The following is a 24251-nucleotide window of genomic DNA, read 5'->3' as shown; positions in this document are numbered from 1 at the left end:
ATACATTCAGTGCAAACTTCACCCCTAAAGAGCCCACAACAATACCCGAAAAGTACAGTATCCCAGATATCAGAGACACACAGGTGGAAATGGCCCTCTCTAACAGCAATACACAGTGTCAGTGGAGGCAGATGGTGTCCCAGACTGCATCTTGCAAACACTACAAGACAAACTGACCCCCCCCCACCTAATTAAGCTTTTCAACCTCAGCCTCTCCACAAGCTACATGCCCATACAATGGCACGTGGCAACAGTTATTCCACTCAACCAAGGTGGAAACACACCTGACCATGGTAACTACCACCCCATAAGCCTGACTAGCCTGGTCTTCAAAGCTATGGAGCGCATCCTCATGGCACTCATTAACAAAGACATTGGTAACCTCCAAACACTTGACCCAACCCAGGTCAGCTTAGTTGAGTGCAGTTCATGCCTACTGAACCTGTTTGACATCTTACAGACAGTCACCAAGACGTTAGATGAGGTGAGAGGTGGTTCACACATACTACCTGGACCTCGCCAAGGCTTTTGACACCATTCCCCACTCAGGTATTATTGATAAACTCACCAGCTTGTACATACACCCATACATCACAGGATGGGTTGCCAACGAGCTTACACACAGAACCCACATGGTACGACTAGCGGTCTCCAGGTCCAACTCTTAACCAGTCATGACTGGTGTCCCACAGGACTCAGTCCTGGGACCCCTACTGTTTGGCATATACTTCTCAGAGGTACAGGCAAACACAGGTGGACTATGGCAGACCATGTTTGGCAATGACTGCAAACTGGGAGCCATACTTAACAGTCGAGCTGACACAGACATCCTTCAAGGGGCCTCACAGAGACCAACACAGGGTGTCAAAGTCATGGCCTCCAGCTAAGTGCCACAAACTGCATGGTCATTCCATTGTGGAATATTAAGCACCCACATATTAACACATAAGTGGCAGCCACTTTAATACAGATGAGGTAATAGGGTATCTGGGGACTAAGGTAGATAGTGATCTCTCATTTGACAATCATATCTCTAAAGTAGTTAAGACATCCTTCTATGTAGGTCATCTGATTACTAAAGGGTTTGCATGTAGACATACTGAGGTTATAGTGCCCCTTTACTCATCACTCATCAGTCCCATCCTAGAGTATAATAACCCATTTGGGATGTACCTCAGAAGACACATCCAACAGCTGGGAGGTCCACGAATGTACCTCGCCAAGAGGATTACTGGCCTCAAACATATGTCCTATGCAGCCAGACTGAATAAACTCCTACTTTATTCAGTGACATCTCGTTTACTCAGAGATGATCTCTGCTGGCCAACAAAGCCATGTCGAACTCAGGCTTAATGGATATGCTCCACCTATGGGTATCCATGTCACAGTGAGCCACACGCTGTAGTGAGCTGAACTTTGCCACAACAATAACTGAAAGATGCTGGAGCAACTCCCCATACTTTGGAACAACATCCCTAATTACATTATACAGAGCCCCTCACTAACACTCTTCAAGAGAAACCTTGAAGAGTGGATGGGGAACAGTAGATACACCCCAGGGATCCCGCCATTGGCTATGCTTCACAGAGGGATGGTTAATGAATCAATGGGGTGGCAAAAGCTGACATATTTTGGCTAGGCTTATGAATGCCCTCAGGCAGTTAACCAAGTACCTACCTATGAATCTATGAACCTGAGCACATGCTGATAGCTTAATTTACTGTTCAGGTGTTGACTTAACTTGTGCCAATAACAGTTGTGTGTGCAATAGTTGAGGGCTGGCTATGTTGGATGCTCACAGCAGACTGCCTAGACATGACAATTTACAGGTAGTCTTGTGTGTGTGCCATTCACATTTACTGTGTGTGCAGATGGAGAAAGGTGTCAGTCCCTAGGTGCTTACACTGTCAGTGTGTGTGCTATACGTTCCCTCCTTGCCAAGACATGGGCATACTGGGCATGCCTCCATCTGCCTACTAGGGCTGGCTCAGGGTGTTCAAGGTCTGAGTACCTCTGTGCCTGTGGGGCCCTTGGCAATGGTGGTGGGCTGTGAGGGCCTTCACCATTCTATCCCTGCTGCAGCTTTGTCCACAGGATCATATTGTGTAGCATGGCACATACTATGAAGATGTGGGCACACGTGCCTGGAGAGTACTGCAAGACTCCATCAGATATGTCCAAGCAACAGAACCGTGATTTAAGCATCCCAAACACACGCTCTATGATGATTCTGGTTTGTGCATGTGCCTCATTATGGCATTCCTGCATTGGTGTGTATGCATTCTAATGGGAGTCATCATCCACGGTTCCAGTGCATAGCCAGCATCCCCCACCAGGTGGCCATATGGGATGCCTCCCCCCGGCAAATACCTGATACAGCTGTGAGGCATGCCAGATGTGGGAGCCGTGATAGCTTCCAGGGCTGCCAGCACACACATCCATGATAATGCCTTGGGCATTGCACATGACCTGGCAGTTGATGAAGGGGTATCCCTTGCGGTTTATGTAGCGCCTACCCTGCTCGCCGGGTGGTGACTTGATGTGTATGTGCGTGCAGTCTATTGCACCCAGTACCTCCGGGTATTCTGCCACACGGTGGAAGAGACGCATATTGTTGACCAACTCCTCCTGCATTCGGGAGAAGTATATGAGCTCATTGGCATGTGGTAACATGGCATCCAGGAACTGGTGAAGTACCCTGGACGCTGATGCCTGTGAGATCCCCATGATATCCCCAGTTGGCCTTTGAAAGATACCTGTAGCTAGTATTCTCAGGCTTACACATACCTTCGTATCCACTGGGATGGGTTCCCCTCTGTTTGTTCTGGCTCTGAGGCGTGGCCAGCACAGCTCCACAAGTTGCTGTAGGGTGTCCCTGTCCACCCTGTAACACTCTACTATCTCCAGATTATGTAGCCCCTGGTAGGTTACCCTGGGTCTGAACACTCTTCTCCTCCTCTGGTGCCTGAGGTGGTTGTGTGCATCATCCTCCATACCACCTTCAGTCTCCAACACATGCTGGTGGATCCAAGCTATGGCAGCCCCTAACATGTACATAGTAAAAGTTCCCCGTCTGTTTACACCAATGGTGCAGAGTATATGGGAATACAGAAGTGTGTGTGAGGTGCTTTCACACTTTATACTATTTTGCTATGTATGCTGCTGATGTCATTGGGTGTGTATGAGCAATTCCAGCTGCAGGGTATCTTAATTATGGGTTTTACAATGAGTACTGCCTGCCTTGATTAATCTGTTGCCCTTTAATTCACTTTTAAACCTGGATCCCCTCCCATTATCAGGCATGCATCCACCTGCTGTCTTTTTTGTTTTGTACTTTCCCTACCCAGTCATGTGCTGCAAAATGTGTCTTGTAGCTGATATACTGCAAATCCGCTTTGTTCTGCTGTGACACTTTACTGTTTTCTTTGCAGTACAGCCCCTCCCCTTTCCTGTTCTGCAGGTAGCTGCTTGCAGCCTTGTTAGCTGTTGTCAATGGCCCACTGTAGGTTCCTAGGTGTTAATTAGTCATTTGTACTTCAATTTCCCTGCTGCAGAATTTCCTTATTTTTTTCCTATATCCTTCCTGTTTCAGCTCTGGTGCGCGCCATGCAAACCCATTTACCGTGTTTAAGTGTGTTTTCATCTCCGTTCACATGCATACTCGGTTACCTTGTGTAATCTCAGCTGAGCTATAGCCAGTTCGACACACCCCTATCCTGCAGCTTTGCTTAGCTACGGGCAAACCAGATTAGCAATGCTCCAAAGTGCTTACAGCAAAGGTGACACACGCCTCTCTTGATGTCATCTTTATCTCAAGGGTACACCTTGGTGTTATAATGCTACGCTGTGAGGTGCATCCTTACACCAGCGAAGAATCTGTGATTCAGTATTACGCCTCTCATTTGCATGGCATTACCTACTAATTTCTACCTACCACGCATAACACTGTCACAGCCCCTTAGCAACCCTTGCGCCATTGTGTGGTGTAGCATGCCTGCCATTCACTATTATGGGGATATCATGATATGTGTTACATTGCAGTTTTATTCTATATTTTCTATTTTCCTTGCAATCCCGTTTGAGCGCTGCTGCCCTGCGCTTCCACTTTGCGATAGTGCGAATATAAATATTAAGAGTTAATTTTATATTTTGTACAATTTTTTATGCCAATGACTATATATTTAGTCATTGGCATATATTAACAATATAATACATGTGTTTGGTCGGCTGCCATGGCTCCGATTTTATGTTTGCAAAAATGTAAACCTTTTTTTACGGTTTACATTTCTGCATGCTTACACTACACCTGCACCACTTCCTGGATCGCTACATACCTTCATTTGCATGCTACACTGCTGCAACTGGGGTAATTAGCATACAGGGCCCAGGAGCTGTGCGGGCTAAGCATACACAGGTAGTGCACGTGGATACAGCTTGTACCTGGATCGCTCGGCGGCCATATTTGGTGTTGGAACGCCAAAGCTATGCCTGCACTTGGCACAAGCTTCATGAATCCCGGGGAGAGAGTATCGTTTACAAACATCAGAAATATATTATGCATACTATTTAAAAGATTGATTATGTAGAAGTTCTGCTACAAGGACATTGGTTAAATTATGAATAAATCTATACTTTCAGTGAATATTAAAAATAGCAAGTAGCACATATGAAACAAGACTTACGATTGCATTTTAAACTCAGACAAATTGCATGCTATAAAAAGATGGGGCTAATTAGCATAAGCAAAACTCTATGGTGCCTTTTCTGTTTAAATAATGTCTGATAGAAACAGTGGCGGCTGGTGACTTCAAATCAAAGGGGGGCTGCAGGAGACAGATGAATGGGTGGAGCCAATTGGAAGGGGTGTGGTCAACTAGAAATGGGCGGAGCTATGCTCTACACCACAAAACTGGCACTTTAAATAAATATTCTGGCCTGGGGGTGCCGCTCTAGCAGGGGAGCTTTTCCAGTATTTATTTGGTGTAGGTAGACCAGGATGGGGGCACCGTGTGATGTGGTGGGGGGTGTCATGAAGCCCTTTTGCCTAGGGCACCAGTTGACCTCCTAAGGCCGCTCCTGGTGCCAAACCATCATTATGAGAGTCCAGTCAAGACAAAATGAAGTGTAGAAGAAAAAAAAATATTTCAATGCATTGGTTACATGACAGCTTACTTAATATCTAGATGGAAACAAAAAGGTTGTGAAAAAATAAATAACTTTTTAAATACATTACTAGAATGCCAGTCAAAATCAATTATAAAAAACAAGCAGCACTCAACTCAAACCACTTTTTCTTGCACAGCAGTTCTAATTATAATTTATATTCAGCTTTATAAAAGTACCAAGTAACATGCTGAAAGTAGCAATCTCTGAGAAAGCCCCATTTGTAAAAATATTTCTTATCCAAAAAAGACCTGCTGTCTGACAACTATCTACTTGTTTCATAGAGAAAACATGATCAAAGTAAAAAATGAACAGCAAACAAGAAATAAACTCAATATAAATTGCTTAAAGGATTACTGCACAGGTTATGGAGCACACATGATAGATTGGCATTCTGTTTAGTTTACAGGTAAAGCCTGCAAAGATGACTGCAAGTCTCCAACAAATGTTATGAGCTTCTGAAAATACTGTTATCCTGTCCTTTATTACAAAAACTGTCATATGCCTTTCAGTACCCAAGGCTTATATGTTATCTAGTTATGTAAATATTATCTGCATGGCAACAACAAAAAGGCTTTCAATGTTGGTAATTCTTTAACAGTATGCTTATTAAAGCTTACTTGCATCTTACAATCTTAGAGAAGCTTACCTGATGGTCATTAAAGCATTACTACTTAAATACAGAGCAACAATCATTGCAACAACATGCATTTTCTGAATAATAAGAAGCATAAATCAACAGTATAAAAATATGACAGAAAACCAGAACATTCTGCAAATCAAGGACAGATGAAAAGCCACTGTAGTACTTGTGTCTACCTTGGATGGGGGATACTCGTCACACTTACACTGCATAACTGCTCCTTGCCTTGCTTGGACACATCCAGAGTCACTACATGGGGGAGTAGGGTCCAACAAGTATATCACAATTTGAAATTTCTCTGGCTGATGGTGATGGCCCTGACACATCTGTCATACCTCTCGACCTCAGAGCAAGAAATCTGGACAAAGCCATAAATAGAAGTTGGACAAAGGCCCAAAAATAAGGACAATTTTTAAATATTGCCCTTACAAACTTAGAAAGATAATAGAATAGCAGGTCTTGCATTAGTATGAATTTTCTGAAGGGTATGAAATCTGAAACTCAAATGTCTGTCATTATTTTCTAACTTCAATCTTTAATGATTTGCCACTAATTTACCAGAAAACCACAATTTTATGAAAAATGGACCAAAAATGTGATGCAAAAATATAAAATAACCACACAATACAGCTGGGAACCTGTCAAAGAAGGGACACTTTTTAAATATTAGTACTGTTAAGTTGAGCAGCTGAGAAAATAAGAGAATCTACATGCATTTTGAAATAAAAGTAATCTATAACTCTGATTATTACAATTATTTATTAATTGTCAACCTTCCACATTTTCTTCCAAAATTACCATTTTGCAGAGGGATTATTAGGGAGAGAGAGCAACATTTTGAGCCAAAATCAGGGACAGTTGGGAGGTTTGAATATACCTAATTCTATAAAGTGATTTATTTGTGAGTGCCTCTTAACGCAAGAAATCTGGACAAGGCCAAATATATTGGGGGGAAAATACAAACAGTACTAAAAATTGCTCTTGTACAAACTTAGACAGTTGATAGAATAACAGGTCTTGCTTTAGCTTGCATTTTTCTGAAAGGTATGAAGTCTGAAACTCAGTGTCTGTCATTATTTAGTGACTTCATTCCTGTCTGCTGGTGGTAATAATACCTCTAAACCTCTTAACACGAGAAATCTGGACAAAGCCATAAAAATGAAGGACAAAGACCCAAAAATAGGAACAATTTTTAAATATTACTCTTATAAATTTTGGAAGTTGATAGATTAACAGGTTTTGCATTATCAATAATTTTCTGAAGGGTATGAAGTCTGAAACTCAAATGTCTGTCATTATTTTCTAACTTCAGTCCTCAGTGATTTGCCAGAAAACCAAGAATTTTATGAGGAACAGACAAAAGACACAAGGCAAAAATCTAGATTACCTGTGAAAATCTGGGCAGTTGAAAGGTAGTGTAGTTTGATGAAAGTACAGCAGATGTGAAACCTTTATGATCTTGCAAAGAGGGAGCTGTCTATGTAAACTGGATAACGAGATTTATAATGGGAAGTATAAATAGTGTAAACCAGAACTCCTTCTTTTCTCCCACTCCTCAGCTGAATGGCTTGGCCACATTGTAATTATGGGGGTGTATTAATAAAGGATGAATCTAAAGAGAACGAGAGAGATGGCAGCCTGAGAAACAATGGAAAGGGTTTACTTGAATGATGTGTGAACAGTAAGAAAGACCAGTCAGGGAGATTCTGGGACACTAACATATGTTTTCTTATACAGAATTAGAAAAAAAAAAAATAGCATGACTCTGTCTTTCTAGTTACATTATCATCTTAGGACTAATGGTGGGTGGTCCTTTTAGCCTTAGCTGGAGAGGATCACGAAGGATACTATCTGAAAGTGGTGAATATGAAAGCACCAAGAGGGACATAGAGACAAAAAAAGGGAGTGTGTTTTTACTGACAGGAGGATACTGGCAGTAGTTGCACAGACTAGGAAGGAAAGAGGTTTTGTCTCCTGCTAAGCCATTGGTAAGTCAAATTTAGCATGATGCCTGCTTATCAGTGAGCCAGTCAGTAAGGGTAGCATACAGAAGATGGTGGCATTTTTGTCATTTTCTTGAGGGGGTTGTAGTTATCTAATAGTACGGCATTGCTCCCCTAATTATTTCTAAGGGAGTGTAACTTGCAGGCCATCCACAGTGTCACCCTGTAAGGATGGACATTGGGAGAATGTGGCCACAAAGGCACGTCTGTATTATTTAGTCAGTGTAATAACTGCTCATATGTGCTCATATTTAGAGGAAGTGGGTGACCCTACCCACCTCCACACACAGTTCTTCCCCAGTCACCACGAACATTGGTACCAATTCCTGCCACTCTGTCTTTTGGCCATTGTGGACTCTATAGACCTCATGTGCCTGGTATGCAAGTGGATGTAGGAACACTGGAAACAACAGATTCATAGATTCATAGATTAGTACTAGGCTAACTGCCCTTGTGGGCCATTTTTAGCCTAGCCAATTACCCCATGTGAGAATCAAACCCTGCACCTTGTGTTTGTAAGATAAACACCTTAACCATTATGCCAACATCCCACCCCCAAATGGAATTGACTGGAGTGAGAATCGAACTGGGAATGACAGCTTATAAGCCGAATGCTCTGACCACTACACTATTACAGTACTGCAGTGGGTAATAAGGGAACCAGATAACAGCTACCAGTGAACTAAGGCTCAAAACAATACCTCTCTACTGTCCAGATTTTCGCAGAATGTGCATAATTTTGCCATATATTTTTGGTCTGTTCCTCATAAAATTTGTGTTTTTCTGGTAAATTACTGGACTGAAGTTACTAAATAATGACATGCATTTGAGTTCTTATCCTTCAGAAAATGCATGCTAACACAAACACTGTTAGTCTAGCAGCATTCTATGTTATGTTGTAAGAGCAATATCTAAAATCTGACCTAATTCTGGGGCCTTTTCATACCTCTCAACCTCTTAGCCCAAGGAATCTGGACAAAACCTGACATAATGGGGGTACAAAGACCCAAAAATAGGGATAGATTTTGAAGATTGCTCTTATAAACTTAAAAAGTTGCTACAATAACAGTGTATTTATTAAAATGCATTTTCTAAAGGATATGAAGTCTGAAAGACAAATGTATGACATTATTTAATAATTTCATTCCTCATATCATCCCAGTAATTTGCCAAAAAGCCACATTTTTTTTAGGAACAGACTGAAATTTTGAGGCAAAACTCTGGACATTCTGCAAAAATTAGGACAGCTGAGAGGTATATCCTCTATTATTTTAGGCTTTGTCCTGAGTTCTTGTGCTGAGACTGAAAGGTATGCACTTACATTAGACAGTTATCTTACAGAGGTTGAACAAGATAGTTGGGAGGCATGCGTAAATAGTGCAGTGGGAAGAGAGGAAACTGTTGTGTCATGCCTGACTTTATAGTTTGAAGGCTTTCCTACTGTTCATGTAGTATACATGAAGATAAGGTCAAGACAAGTACTAGAAATAAAGTAAAACTGTGTGCAGTTACATTGCTGTCTCGTGTTTCAGACCCACTAAGGCAGTAATTACTTTTATACCTCTGACAACATACATACATTTCAGACAAGGCAGAGAGTCTAAAATGTAGACTAACAATAATTAGCTTCAAATAGCATAACTGTGTGTTTTTAATGATATCTCCATTTGTTCCATATTCTTAGATCATCTAGTGAATAATGAAGTGGACCAAACCAAATTAAATTTCTTGCTGTTGCGCTGACAATAGTTCTTCCACCTGTCTGCTACTGTCTGGGCCTCTTAAATAAACAGCTTTGTTACTTAATGCATGTCGGCTGTTAATGCTTAACTTTGTTTAACCTGGAGTCAGCAGTAAAGAGACAGTATGCCTCTTCAGAATAGTTTTAGGGAAAGTATTGCTCAAAGGGATATCATGTTTGAAGTGATTAACAGCAGCCTTTTTTCTTGGTTCACTGTCTGATAAGCATGCTCTCCTCATGTCACACTTGTCTCCCAGACAAAATAACAGGGGCATTTGCCAAGTCATGCATCTTTGTTTTCTCTTTCTCTGTCTCAGTCTGTCTGTCTGTGTCTCTGTTGTCTGCTTATATGTGCATTAGTTGTCTGCTGCCACTGACAGAGGGGTCTGGTAAGGTATCAGACATGCTACATTTATTAAGCACAGACTATACTGTGCACATATGATCTGTATGGAATAGTGTAAGGTGAAAGATCAAATTTAAGCGACAGATGAAAAAAAATCCTTTCCAATGACTAATCCACCCACATGATGTGAGAGAACTAAAATTAATGACTTGTGGTGATAACTTCTTTTGGATTTGCAAAACACTTGTATTAAGAAGATATGGCTTAATGTTTAACTTGTTTATTAATTCCCCTTGACATGCTACACTTTCCAGATCCCTGGCAACTTTGAGTACTGGTAAGGTTTAAGCATTAAAGATATATGGCATAATGTTTTACTTGCTTATTAATTCCCCTTGACATCCCACACTGTCCAGGTCCCTGGCAACTTTGAGTACTGGTAGGTATAAGCATATACTTCTTAACTGTCCAGATTTTCGCAGAATGTCCAGGTTTTGCCCAATATTTTTCATCTGTTCTCATGAAATTTGTGGGTTCCTGGCAAATCACTTGAGTATTGATGTTATGAAATGACACACATTTGAGTTTCAGACTCCATATCCTTTAGAAAATGCATGCTAACTCAAACCATGTTACTCTAGCAACTTTCTGAGTTTGCAAGAGCAATATTTAAAATCTGTCTCTACTTCTGGGCCTTTGTCCCCCATCATTTTAAGCTTTGTCCGGATTTCTTGCAGTGAGGTATGTTTAGGCAGTGCATCATGGCTCACTGGTTATAAATCTCTGTCTCACAGTTCTGAGGTTCATTACTGAACCTCCACTCACTGTGTGTGGTTTCCATCTTCTTGCTATATCTGCATGGCTTTTTCCTGGTTTCCACTGACTTATCAAAAGCATGCATGCCTCTTACCCCTTTTGCCTTGGCAGAAGCTGAACATTAATAACTTGCTCCCCTCCCATTCTTCTTCTTGATTATTCTTTACTCCTTCCTAGGTCAGAGGGCATCCACTTATGCATACGAGTGCTGTAATGGGGGGAAGGCAATCATGTCTGTCATGCTCCTATCTCACTAAGACCCACACATCACCACTACCAATAGCTAAGTTATGTATTGAACTGTTAATGAGCTACTTCTTGTAGTCAAGGGTACGGGGTTTGAGTCCTCCCACATCCATTTGCCTAGACTGTTACTTTGAGCAAGTCATGTTAACAGAGAGGTCACCCCTAAAAAGGGACACTTGTATGCAGTGAGCTTACAAGTACTGAATAAAAAAAACAGAAATGAAATCAACTACTTTCCAAAGTCCCTGCTATCAGTATACTCAAAGTATGACCACCACGATGCCCATCCCATTTCTACAATGACAGAACATAACTTATAAGGGCGTAATTTGGACAACTGGATGGGAAACAGGGAATTCATCCATGTTTTGACACCTATGTCTCTAATGGACACAGGCAGCATGTAAATTGTTCATCTCCCAGGCCCATGCTTGTAAATGTTTCATCTCCCAAGCCCCTGCTTACACTTATCAAGAGTACCAGAACGTGTCAGTGATTTGTGATGCATGGCTAGGCTTAAAAAGGCCCTTGTGGTCATTAGCCTAGTAAGAACCTATGTTTGTATGAACCTATGTATTGTAATAATAAGAATCACAGGCCTAAAGCAGACGCCCTATGCTGACTGTCTAAAAAAACTCCACCTATACTCTGTTGCATATCGTCTACTCAGAGGCGATCTCTGCTTAACATACAAGGCCATGTCAAACCCAGAGCTGTTGGACATGCTACACTTAAAGAAATCCCAGTCTCTCAGAGACACACGCTCCATGGATCTAAACCTTGTCATCACAATGAACAAAACATGCTGGAGGGATAGTCTCTTGACCCAGAGACTCCCCAGACTCTGGAATAGACTGCCCATACATGTCAAGCAGAGCGCCTCTTTGGCCCTCTTCAAAAGAAACGAAGAATTGTTATGGCTAGGCTTGTATAGGCCCTAGGGCCGATAACCTAGTACCAACCTATGAACCTATAATTGAAAGCATGCTGTCTTGTATGTAATCCTGATTTAAAATATATGTAAGATAAGTGATGTGTTGTGTGAGCCTGGGAACACTGCTGTTGACCAGAGCACTTCTAACCTGAGTTAAAACAGTACCAGCTGTCATAACACAAAGCTGCCTGAAGAGGGCTAGGAAGCAAGTTGTTTCACCACCCAGTGGGGTCTCCAAGTCGAGCAATGTGTACAGTACTACTTATCCATTGGGTGACAGAGAATTATCGGTAAAAGGACAAAGTCTGTGGATGGTCTGAATGTTGTTTGAGAATACAACACATTCCCACACTGTATGCCCTCCCATTGTTTCAACCAGCAGAGAACAAAGAACAGTATATTTGGGCAGAAATTCTGACCTTGGGGAGCAGATGAGATGAGATGAGGATCTACTGAGGATAACATAAAATGTATGTTAGTAAAAAACTTTAGCCCCAGCAGCCTGATTCACCCAACAGGTTTATTCACTGATGTCTGCAAAATGCACCTAACAGAATCTGTGCAGTATTTTCACTCTATAATACATTTGATGATTTTCTCTCCCTGTACTAATGACCATCTCTATACTGTCTCTGAGTTTGTGCTGAGCTTCTAATGAATATTTTATGTATTTTGCTCATTCATTAATTTTCAGAGTGCATAATAAAACTGGGCTCATCAAAGATGTATTTTTCATAAATTAAATGTCAGAATTAACAGTTACAAACAAGTGAAGAACAATATGGCAGTTACCCCATCACTAGGGCTATGCATAATGTAAAAGATTATGATAGGGCCGCTGATTATAGCTAGTTATGTTTTTGAGAAATGAGTTCCAAGACATTTACCTTGAAAGTTAAGCTTGGGAGGTATATTTCTTGGAATCCAGTTTAAGAGCACAACAGTGATCCAGTCATACTTTTTTGTAGTACGTGGAGCTTTGGGGTGCAGAACTTACAGTGCAGGAAGACACTATCCTATTATTTAGATACACCATCTCTGTTTCACCACTGAAGTTTTTAGAGTTGTTGGTTGGTTTGGGCACGTGTAGAAAAGCAGAAGGCAATCTGGTGAGGGAGATTTGGGACAGACAGGAAGAAGGTAAGAGGAAGTGAGGACATCCAGCAAAGAGATGGATGGATTGTGTGAAAGAAGATCTGTGGCAGTCAGGCATGAGTGTTGAAGAAGGCAGGAGTGTGGCACCGATTAGAGTTGGCGACTTAACACAATACCCTGACCCCATGTACAAAAATGGGAAAAAGGGGCTGCTGCTGCTGATGGTTGATTGCAGCTCTCTTTAAGTTCTTGCTACTGTTTGTGCGACAGCATGAGGTGTGTAATAGCTTTCAGAGCTATTGGTTTCTGATGGAGTTTCATGGCAACTGTGATCACATAATTATTCCACTGAGTGTCATATATAAGAACATCACTACAACAAACTTGTTAAAGCTATGTTCTTCTGTGCGAACCTGACTATAATAAAATTATTTTGTCTTGATTTGTGATCATAATCACTGGGCTACAAGTATTACAGAGAAACTGGGAAAAGTTTCTTAAGTTTATAATGGGCAATCAATTAGCAGCTAAGGTCATCAGCAAGCATGAAATCCCTTAGACCCTGTTTGTATTTTCTCCCTCTCATGTAGATGTTAGCTGTTTTATAAAGTCACTCAGACAGCGGTTGGGCTACTTCACAAGTGTAGGCCTTTTCTAGAGTATGTTAATCTGTATATTAAATAGTGTATTACCAGACCTTTTGTTTTGCATTCTACATGCTGTAGGTTCAATGCAGGATTCGGATACTACATTATCAGAATAGTATAGGTGATTAACCACAAGTTCCATGTAACTGATGACATCATCTTCTTAGTTATATCCCCAGTGGTCGATTACAACTACATCAAAGTTCACTGATTAAAGGCGCACTGTCACTGAAGACGTATATTGCTCGACTGTACATGTTCATCAAGAGTGTGTGTTTGAGTAAGGATATATGCAGTTAAGTGGAATTTGTTCTGTATAGCAACTTTTACTGTATAGAACAGATTTCCTGTTTACATATATGTGAGTTTGTCTGCACGTGTATGAATGCCGGTGTGCGAGGAAGTGAGCGATCAGGAGGTTGGGCGAGTGTGATCGAGAGCTTATGGTCAGAGTCAACCTTAGCTGGACTAGTGCACTAGGTGAGGGGCTTTACAGCGCATACCCCGTACATCAGCCGGTGCTCCCATGGGTGACCCTCCCATCCTAGTCAACCCACACCATCCAAATTACTTACTGTTTTGTTTTTCACAGTTTCCCTAACTCTTTCAGTTATTTTCCTCTACATTTATTCAACACATCCTAATCATGCAAGATTGCGCATTGAGAACTGTGGAAGAAATAACTGCATTAAGTGTGGGGGGAGGGGGGAGGTCTGTCTGGGCCCCCAGAAGCCATGTGCGCCCTAGATGTTCCAAGGTGCATTTCAGAGGTTTTTTTTAAAAAACCTGTTTGATCCAATGATGGCTGAAAAATCCTAATTAAGGAAAGAAGTTCAGTCTTATTCTTCAACTTGCTTTTTTTCCTGCATCCTTTCAACAGACCCCAAATGACCAATATGATACTTGAAGGAAATAACAGTATTAAACTAGGAGTCAGCTCCCAGAAGCCACTAAGGCTCTAGATACTCTGAAGTGCATTGAACAACTTTTTTCCAACCTTTTGCCAAACTTTTGATCCAGTGATGGTCTGAACAAAAATTATGATTAATGAAGGAACTTCAGTGTTATTCTTCAACTTTGCTTTTTCATGCATCCTTTGTACAGACCTTAACTGACCAAGACTATACTTGGAGACAATAACTGCATTAAAGCCTTGAGGGTTCAGACACTCTGTGGTGCATTTTAGAGCTTTTTTCCAGCCTTTTGCTCCAGTGGTGATGGGCTGAACAAAAATCATAATGAAAGAAATTCAGTCTTTTTTTATTTCAAGAAAGAAATAAGTTGCAACCAAGACTTAATGATAGCAGTTCGCAATCAAATGAGAAGACAAATTCTTGCAAGGAAGCATAACTTGTTTCAATACCTGTCTCTGTACTCTTTCCACTCAAAAAAAAAGTCACTTGTTGTATGTCTCCTGGTGTTAGACTGGGATGAAAGAGAATGCACAAGTGGCCACAGTCAGATAAATATATATATTGCAGCTGTCATACATACACATGATAGGCCTCCTCATCCCTACCTGTAAAAGACAGTTACCATCTGTGTACTCCACTGTCGACTGGAATAAAACTGAAAAAATAGAACAGAACTTATTTCAACCTGTTTGGGTCGGACATATATAAACAACATGCCTTCTTACAGACCCACCAAAATAAGCCACCTCTATATGCATCTGATGTTTGAGTGTGAGAAAAGTGACATAAATAATGGCAGTACAATTCCTAACATGTTACTCTTACACAGTACACTGTTTCTATAAAAGCTGTAGTAACCCTCTTTGCAAAGCCCTGTAGCAAATGAGAGTTAAAGAAATAATGACCACACTGTCCCAGCCCAAGACAAGCTATAGTGACCTGTGTACAGCTCTGAAGTTTGGGACGAAACCTAAGAAATAAGAACATTGTTCCCAAACCCCCAACAGAAACTACAACAACCTTCTATGTGTACCTCTGAGAATGGATGGCTTTAGACTAGGTGGCATTCATGACAGAGACCACTACTAAGCCTCTATCCAAATCCAATTGTCCTGTCTTAAGTATGAGAGCCTCCATGCCCCTAGAAGTCCTGAAAGTCTCAATATTCTGTGATGTATTTTATGTCTTGTTGTTTTGAAAGGTGACAAACTAACCAAGTCACATGAAGGCCAGTTACTTTCATCCGGACAGCCAACTGGCAGTCAAAGCCATTTCTGTGTAAGATTCAGACATCTGACTGAGATAAAAGAGGATGGCCATGTAATGTAGTTCACAAAAACTGTTGCTACACATTAAAAGTATTCCAAGCTGCTTCACATTTCACATCAGTCCTGCAAAGCCACAAAAATGTGCAAGCAACAACAGACATTTCATTTTCCGCTACAGAAAGCCTTAGCAATCATATCTACTTTGTCTGTGCATATATCAGAAGCCTGTTTAGTAGCCCATCTTACTTCACAGAAATCCACATTAATCCTGAAAGCCAGGTAATGACTGTTTGAAATGAACAAAGAACAATAGGTCAGTTTTTTCAACAGACATATTCAATCCCTACTCAGGACTTATAGTGACTTCCATGTGCGCTTCAGACATTTACAATAAAAATAACAGTCTATTGTATTTTACCTCTGTCAGCTTCCACGAAAGCAATATACACACATTAAAGTATACCAAGTTGCTACATACAAATCACATTAATTCTACAAATGCACACTTGGCCTGCAAAGCCAGAAGATAGTGACTCTTTATACTGAGAAAAAACAAGACAGTCAGTTATTAGCACGCACTACTATCTAGTAGTTATAGATAAAAATGATGGTTGTGTATATTGCATTTAAGCTTTGTTCAAAGGACTAGCCACACAGTAAAGTAGTCCAAGATGTTTCACAGAAAATCACAGTGATGTTGCAAAGTGAGATAGTGACTGTTTAAACTGAGAAAACAAGAGGGTCAGTCACTTTCTACAGACATCTCCCCCCGGCAGTTATACCTAAAAATATCCGTCATGTATTATATTTGGAAAAACTTACTTTAAACACCACATAAAGTGTGCAGTACAAAACCTCACATCCACCCTCTAGTCAGTCATGCTCTCCATTACTTTTGTGTACAGACAGGTGGTATAACATCCTTTGGGAAGGTGCTGCCCCGCCATCAGCCACAGGATCACAAGACTATTAAAAGTGTGTTAGTAACGGTTAATTTTGTATGTATGGTGCGGGTATTTGGAGGGGTAGAAGCCCCCTTGTTGTATATGAGCATTTCTACCATCAGTCATTCAAACCAGTCCTAAACCTGACAGAAAATTGTGTGGGATATTTAAAGTGAGCTATGCCTGCACTTCAGCTTTTTTCTCATGGAAACAATTGTTGAGCATTAAAGTATTCCAAGTTGCTTCACATAAGTCACACTAATCCCACAAAGACAGATAGTAACTGGTTAAATGGGTACCTGTCAAATCTTCGAATGCTCAAAATTTTGTCATTTTTTACATGGTCAAGACCAAACATTCGAAATTTTGAGTGCTCGAAGATAGACTTTCAATGGCACCGTACGGTACAGATAGGGAGAATTTCCCTTTTCTGCACTGAAGTGCGGTCTCGGAGTTGGTATATTTAAGTAGGGTGTGTGTGTGTGTGTGTGGGGGCTGCACCTACACTGTTAAAGTGTTTTTTTCTGTTTTTACTTTTTTTTATGTGATGTTTGAACATCCAAATAGCGAACATTTGGTCTTGACCATGTAATGTTCGACATTTTGGATGTTTGAACATTTAACATAGACCCGGTTAAACTGAGAAAACAAGAGAGTCAATTACATTCTAAATACAACTCCCCCAAAAGTTCTCTCTAAAAGTGACATCTATTGATTGTAATGTAGCTTTGTTCTATGGAAACAGTAGCCACATAGTAAAGTATGCCAAGTAATCCTGCAAACACATAATGAGCAAAAAACAGGTGTTACTAATATCCCTCACAGACAAGCCAGCAGTTTTATGTAAAATGACATCTTTTGCATCAACAACCATTTTTTGAGGAGAAGCACAAAACTGCAATGTCTGGCATTTTTGACTGATTTAACCCTCAATGGTTTACCAAGATAAAGAAAAAATATTAGAGACATGCCTCTTAACATAATGAATCTAGTCATAGTCAAAAATAATGAGGGGTGGGCAAAATTAGGGACCGAAGTTGCTAGAATAACAGGTTTTGTATTGGTATGCATTTTCTAATGGATATTAAGTCTAAAATTCAAATGTCTGTCATTATTGAGTTCAGTCCACAATAATTTGCTAGAAAACTACAAATTTTATGTCAAACAGACCAAAGGTATGAGGCAAAAATCTGGGTATTCTGCAAAAATTAGGACAGTTAAGTCATATAAGGGACAGGAGTCAGAGGACAAGCATGTTAGATAAAAGCAGGCACATTCTACAAATATCAGGTATAACTGAGGACTAGCCAGTCTCCAGCCATCTAAAAGATCTGGTTGTCTGCCAATAACAATAATAATGACTTAGTTTACTACATTGCCAAACTTTCTCTTTGCACAGGATTTAGTTGTGAATTTGTTGACTTTTTATACTGCCCCTGACGTACCTGATTCATTGTCTAGGTAAGTCATTGGTGGGATGAGCAGGAAGCCAACAAAACTGAAGGGCAACATCTAAAGGAATACCTCTTTAGCCCCCCCCCCCCATTCTGGTATGGTCACTTTTCTAGTATTTGTTCATTTATTTGTATAGTAAAGAAATGCTTTGTTTCTTTACTAAAATAAATAAATAAATAAATCAGAAAAGCACCCCTACTAGAACAGCAAGACCAGCACCCTATGTAGTTACTAAGATAGCATAAGCCTAACGCTAGCTGTGCTTATGATGCTTTATCTTTCAGTGAGTGTGTGTAGGTAGGGCATGCAGTATATGTTTTATATAATGTGGCTGCGGGCTGTATGAAAACTGTAACTCTATGTCCTGAACAACACTTTCCCCAAGGTAAGTGTGATCTCAGAGTTGGATTTATTAACTTTGACAAGAGTGTAGGGGGCTTGCTCACCCATGTATTTTCTGTGTGTTCTAGCATGTGTGGGTCCATGGATAGTCCATAGTGCTAGTATATGTCTGTGTTTGTGTCTGTATGCAGATGTGTGTATTCATGTACTTGTGCATATGGAGTGCATTTACTAATTGAGTCTCAACTAGTCTGCTCTTGAATTTTAGGGTTATGTCCCTAAATAACCTCGAAGATACTGAAAATAAAAGGAGTCTGTTCGTTCAGTTGTCATAACTCATTTGCCACTTCATTTATGCTTTTTCTCAGACTTTGTATGGACACACACACACAGACACACACACACACACACACACACACACACACACACACACACACACGCACAGACACACAGACATACAGACACACGCACACACACACGCACACACACACACACACACACACACACACACACACACACACACACACACACACACACACACAGACACCCACACACACACACACACACACACACACACACACACACACACACACACACACACACACACACACACACACACACACACACACACACACACACACACACACACACACACACACACACAGATGGGTGAGATATTTACGCAAGTTCAAAAAGCTGTTCTGTGCTTCATTACAAATGGGATTATAGAACAAAAAGTGTACAGGAATTATCTCGAGAACAATCTGTGTATAAGAATTATCCCACTTTACTCAGCCATTTACATTTATCTTTTTACAAAGCATGTAAGCTGACACGTGACAACTTTATTACTGCCCTGAAAAGAAAAAAGACATAAATCAGGCCCTGGCCAAGCCAGAGTTGAGTAGGTCATATTATGCTGGGTCATCACCGACTGTCCCTTTGAAAATATTCCCAGGAACCTTCAGGAGACATCTACCCTGAAGGTGTTCTTTAGAAGTCTCCTTAAAGTGGAGACATAACAGTGTTGCATATGGTGAAAGGGACTTTATTATATGCAGATACACAGTGAATAAAAGCCCTTGTGACTTATTAGAGGAGATGTTAAGTACCCAACCAAGTAAATGTTAATGCGAAAGGGCAAAGGTCCCTAATGATTCCTCCAGTTCAGAGCCATAGGCAACTAAGCACACTCCAGAATCTCATATGCATTTTCATAGTATCATTTGCAGTCCCTTTATGAACCATTTGGCACATATCATACTGTAGTAGTCTGTAAGATGCAAGCTAAAAAATATGAGCTTGGAATATTTAAAGCAAATTCCAGACCCAGTTGACACACATAACTTAGATAATTATCATTAATGCTGAACTTTTTGGAATAGTAAACTTGTGGCACCCCCTCAGCAGTTCCCTAACTAACCAGCCCACTGTCATATTCGCAGGACCCTACATTTTAAGCATTCCTACTCCCTCACTTTTTCCCTGTAGTTCCAGCACAGAGCTCTTTGGCCTAGCATTTCCTTCTCCACCCAAACATAGAGGCATCACTCAGCCTTTAGTATGGCTTATTTTTATATGGAAGTTTTTTTTTTTTTTTTTACCATTAGTACGTATATTGTTTTATTACATATTTAGACATTGCATTTTATAACACTGTAGTTTTAACTGACAGACATTATGAGGAATTTGTATTTATGTTGTGTTTTTGATGAAAAAAATAAAAATAAATTTCCTCCTCAGAGGCTGCCTTCTGAGTGACTCTGTACTTCTAACAACTTATAAGTTTTATATGACTCACTGTTCCAGATGTTCCTGATTCTCAAAGGTTACCTCCCTTCTGTCTGAATTTCTGCCATCCCTGTCTGTTTTTACTCGTAGAGGAGGACATTTGATTCACTCCTGTACATACCTCTCAACCTCTCAGCACAAGAAGTCTGGACAAAACCTAAAGTAGTGGGGGGATAAAGGGTCAAAAATAGGGACAGATTTAAAATATTGCTCTTAAAAACTTAAAGATGCTAGAATAACAGGATTTGTTTTATCATGCATTTTCTGAAGGATACAAAGTCTGAAACTCAGATGTATGTCATTATTTGGTGACATCAGTCCTCAGTGATTTGCCAGAAAACCACATATTTTATGAGAAATGGCAAAAATATGTGGCAAAAAATCTGAACAATTGAGATGTATGCTCCTGTAGTTCTTTCTCTGTGAATTTTCTCTTCTTGCTTCCTCCCATATACTGTCTGAGTTACAGTGTCCTTTCCAACTTATAGTGTATTTAGATTTTCTGTTTCTCTCTGTTATGAATTATATCTTTGGTTTGTCAGTGTGATATTGTCCCCCTAAAATTCATTGCAAGTTTGCTGGTATTACACAGGGCACTTAGAATAATTGCTTGGAGCATTAGATATTTTCCTGTTAGCTAGAATTTACTGTACGGAACTGTACTTTTGTTTTCTTTTTCATGACAAAGACGATCTTCCATTTTTCTCCCCTACCTAGGAGTCATCGCTGACTCTACCATCATGTGTTTTTAGTGCTAAGGTGTTTCATTGTGGTGAGTTTCATTGTTGTTTAAGGTGTTGCACGAGCAAGCAGTGCGTTTCTTTTTTCCCCCCTTTTCTTCACTGCTATGCAACTGTGGAGATGGTATATATAATTTGGGGGGGGGGCTTGCTCCCCTACTGGGGAGTACAGGGGAGTGTGTCTCCCTGCAAAAAAGATTATTTGCATTTTTGATGAGTTGAAAGACAGTGCTTTTAGTTCATGTAGGTAAACCTGTTATGCATCCTCATCATTACCTTACCATTATACACATATACATTATATATACAGGTATACATTATGTATACAGGTATGCATTATATATACAGGTATACATTATGTATACAGGTATGCATTATATATACAGGTATACATTATGTATACAGGTATGCATTATGTATACAGGTATACATTATATATACAGGTATACATTATGTATACAGGTATGCATTATATATACAGGTATACATTATGTATACAGGTATGCATTATATATACAGGTATACATTATGTATACAGGTATGCATTATATATACAGGTATACATTATGTATACAGGTATGCATTATATATACAGGTATACATTATGTATACAGGTATGCATTATATATACAGGTATACCTTATGTATACAGGTATGCAATATATATACAGGTATACATTATGTATACAGGTATGCATTATGTATACAGGTATACATTATGTATAAGATATGCATTATGTATACACATATGCATTATATATACAGGTATACATTATGTATACACATATGCATTATATATACAGGTATACATTATGTATACAGGTATGCATTATGTATACAGGTATACATTATATATACAGGTATACAGTATATATACAGGTATGCATTATGTATACAGATATGCATTATGTATACACATATGCATTATATATACAGGTATATATTATGTATACAGATATGCATTATGTATACATGTATGCATTATATATACATGTATGCATTATGTATACAGGTATGCATTATGTATACAGGTATGCATTATATATACAGGTATGCATTATGTATACAGGTATACATTATATATACAGGTATGCATTATATATACAGGTATATATTATGTATACAGGTGCGCATTATGTATACAGGTATGCATTATATATATAGGTATGCATTATGTATACAGATATGCATTATATATACAGGTATACATTATGTATACAGGTATGCATTATGTATACAGATATGCATTATGTATACAGGTATGAATTATGTATACAGGTATGCATTATGTATACAGGTATGCATTATGTATACAGATATGCATTACGTATACAGGTATACATTATGTATACAGGTATGCATTATGTATACAAGTATGCATTATGTATACAGATATGCATTATATATACACATATGTATTACATATACAGGTATGCATTATGTATACAGGTATGCATTGTGTATACAGATATGAATTATGTATACAGGTATGTATTAGGTATACAGGTATGCAGTATGTATACAGGAATGCATTATGTAGATATCTTGTGTTCAGGATTATTGATATAGTGCTTTTGTAAGTAAGACATTTTGCATTCAGGGATTTTAATTAGTGTTTCTGAATAAATATTGTGTTGTATCTGACTTCACTGTACTTCACTGGTCATGTTACAATAGCCAGCTCCAAGGTAATTTGAGTTTAATGTCTCTGGATTTTTGTTTGGGACCCAGGTCTACTGCAGGTCATGATATTTCTATGGCATGTGTGTTGCATTATATGTAACAGCTTCTTCAGATCAGAAGTGAAATGAAGGCAAACTCTGTACTGCAGTTGTTTAAACCCTGACTGCAACCAACATCGTCCAGGATCGATTAGTGACCTGCGAACTGGATAAGCTGGCATGGGAGGGTAGGCATGAGTTGAAGAAGGCAACTCATCTATCCAGCTCATCTATCCTGGTTAGGGGGTCCAGTCCACTGCATTGTTTATAGCGTAGGAGCCAAAGACATATGCTTGTCCCTATGAAGCTTCATTCTTGTATTAACCATCATTACATGCATGGAATGGAACCTGCATGCACACATGCAGGGAAGGCTAGGAGGGCCCTCACATTCCCAAGTGAGCACATCAAGCACTATCTGGTGGGTTTTTGAGCCATAAAGATAAAAAATTCCCAATGGCTGCCTTGATTACAGCTTCCTCTTCTCATGACTGGCTCCTCAAGTTGGAGAACAAATGGAAGCAATTGCAAGGGAGAGTGGTGGAATTCATAGTCGGCAGGTACTGGATGGAAAAAATGGAAATGAAGTTTGGGGGCAGGAAAAGATGGTTTTGACAAAGCAGCTACAAAGCCTCTGAATGAGCAGAATGTGCAGAAAGTCTCTTGATCTTTAAGGTGGTCTCTGTTATCGACATCAGAAAGATCTGGTAGAAGGTTATTCAAAAATAATGGAATAGAGTATAGTAAAGTAAAGATATATTGCACTTAAGAAGTATAGCACAGTAACGTGAAATGTTTGAGATGAGGTTCCATTGTGTCATGCTTATTGTTTCTTTGCTTTTTCTATCTTTGTTTTCTGAGGAAGAATGATGTTAGAATAAATGCACGTGGGTGGGATGATGCAGGTAATACGCCCAGGCAGATTTTTTTTATGCAGGTTTGCTTTTCCTTTTAGGTACCCAAAGTCTGGATAACAAAAGTACAAGAAGTCTGGGCACTATTAAGATAAAAAGTCTGGTCATTGAAGACTTGGGCCCTCCAGCACAAGCACTAGGTTGCTGGATCTTAAAGAGAGACCATTCTGGTAAGAAGTAAGGGTGGGCAGTGGCTTACAATCAGACAGACCTATATTAACCTGTAAAAGAAGAAGAAAGGTACTTAAGGCTACATATCCTGTAGCTGTGCCTTCCTGTCCCAGCCATGGTCACCCAGTAATGCAAGTAGTAGTTTACTGTAACAGCCACTTTGCATGTAGGAGAAAGTTAATGATTGATCATCTTCCACTTCCCAAGTACAATGACTGGCTCAGACATAGTCACAGGAGACTATATTATTTAAATGGTATTGTCAGTGCATACAGAAATTCTTTTGTTGCTTCTTTATTCTTTCAAGACTTATATGGTCTGCTCATAGAATCATAATAGAAAATATAAAGCAAGTGG

This window comes from Protopterus annectens, chromosome 4.part0 (assembly GCF_019279795.1).
Source record: "Protopterus annectens isolate FY-2018-M chromosome 4.part0, PAN1.0, whole genome shotgun sequence".
NCBI lineage: Eukaryota > Metazoa > Chordata > Ceratodontiformes > Protopteridae > Protopterus > Protopterus annectens.
This window is presented reverse-complemented; position numbering follows the sequence as displayed.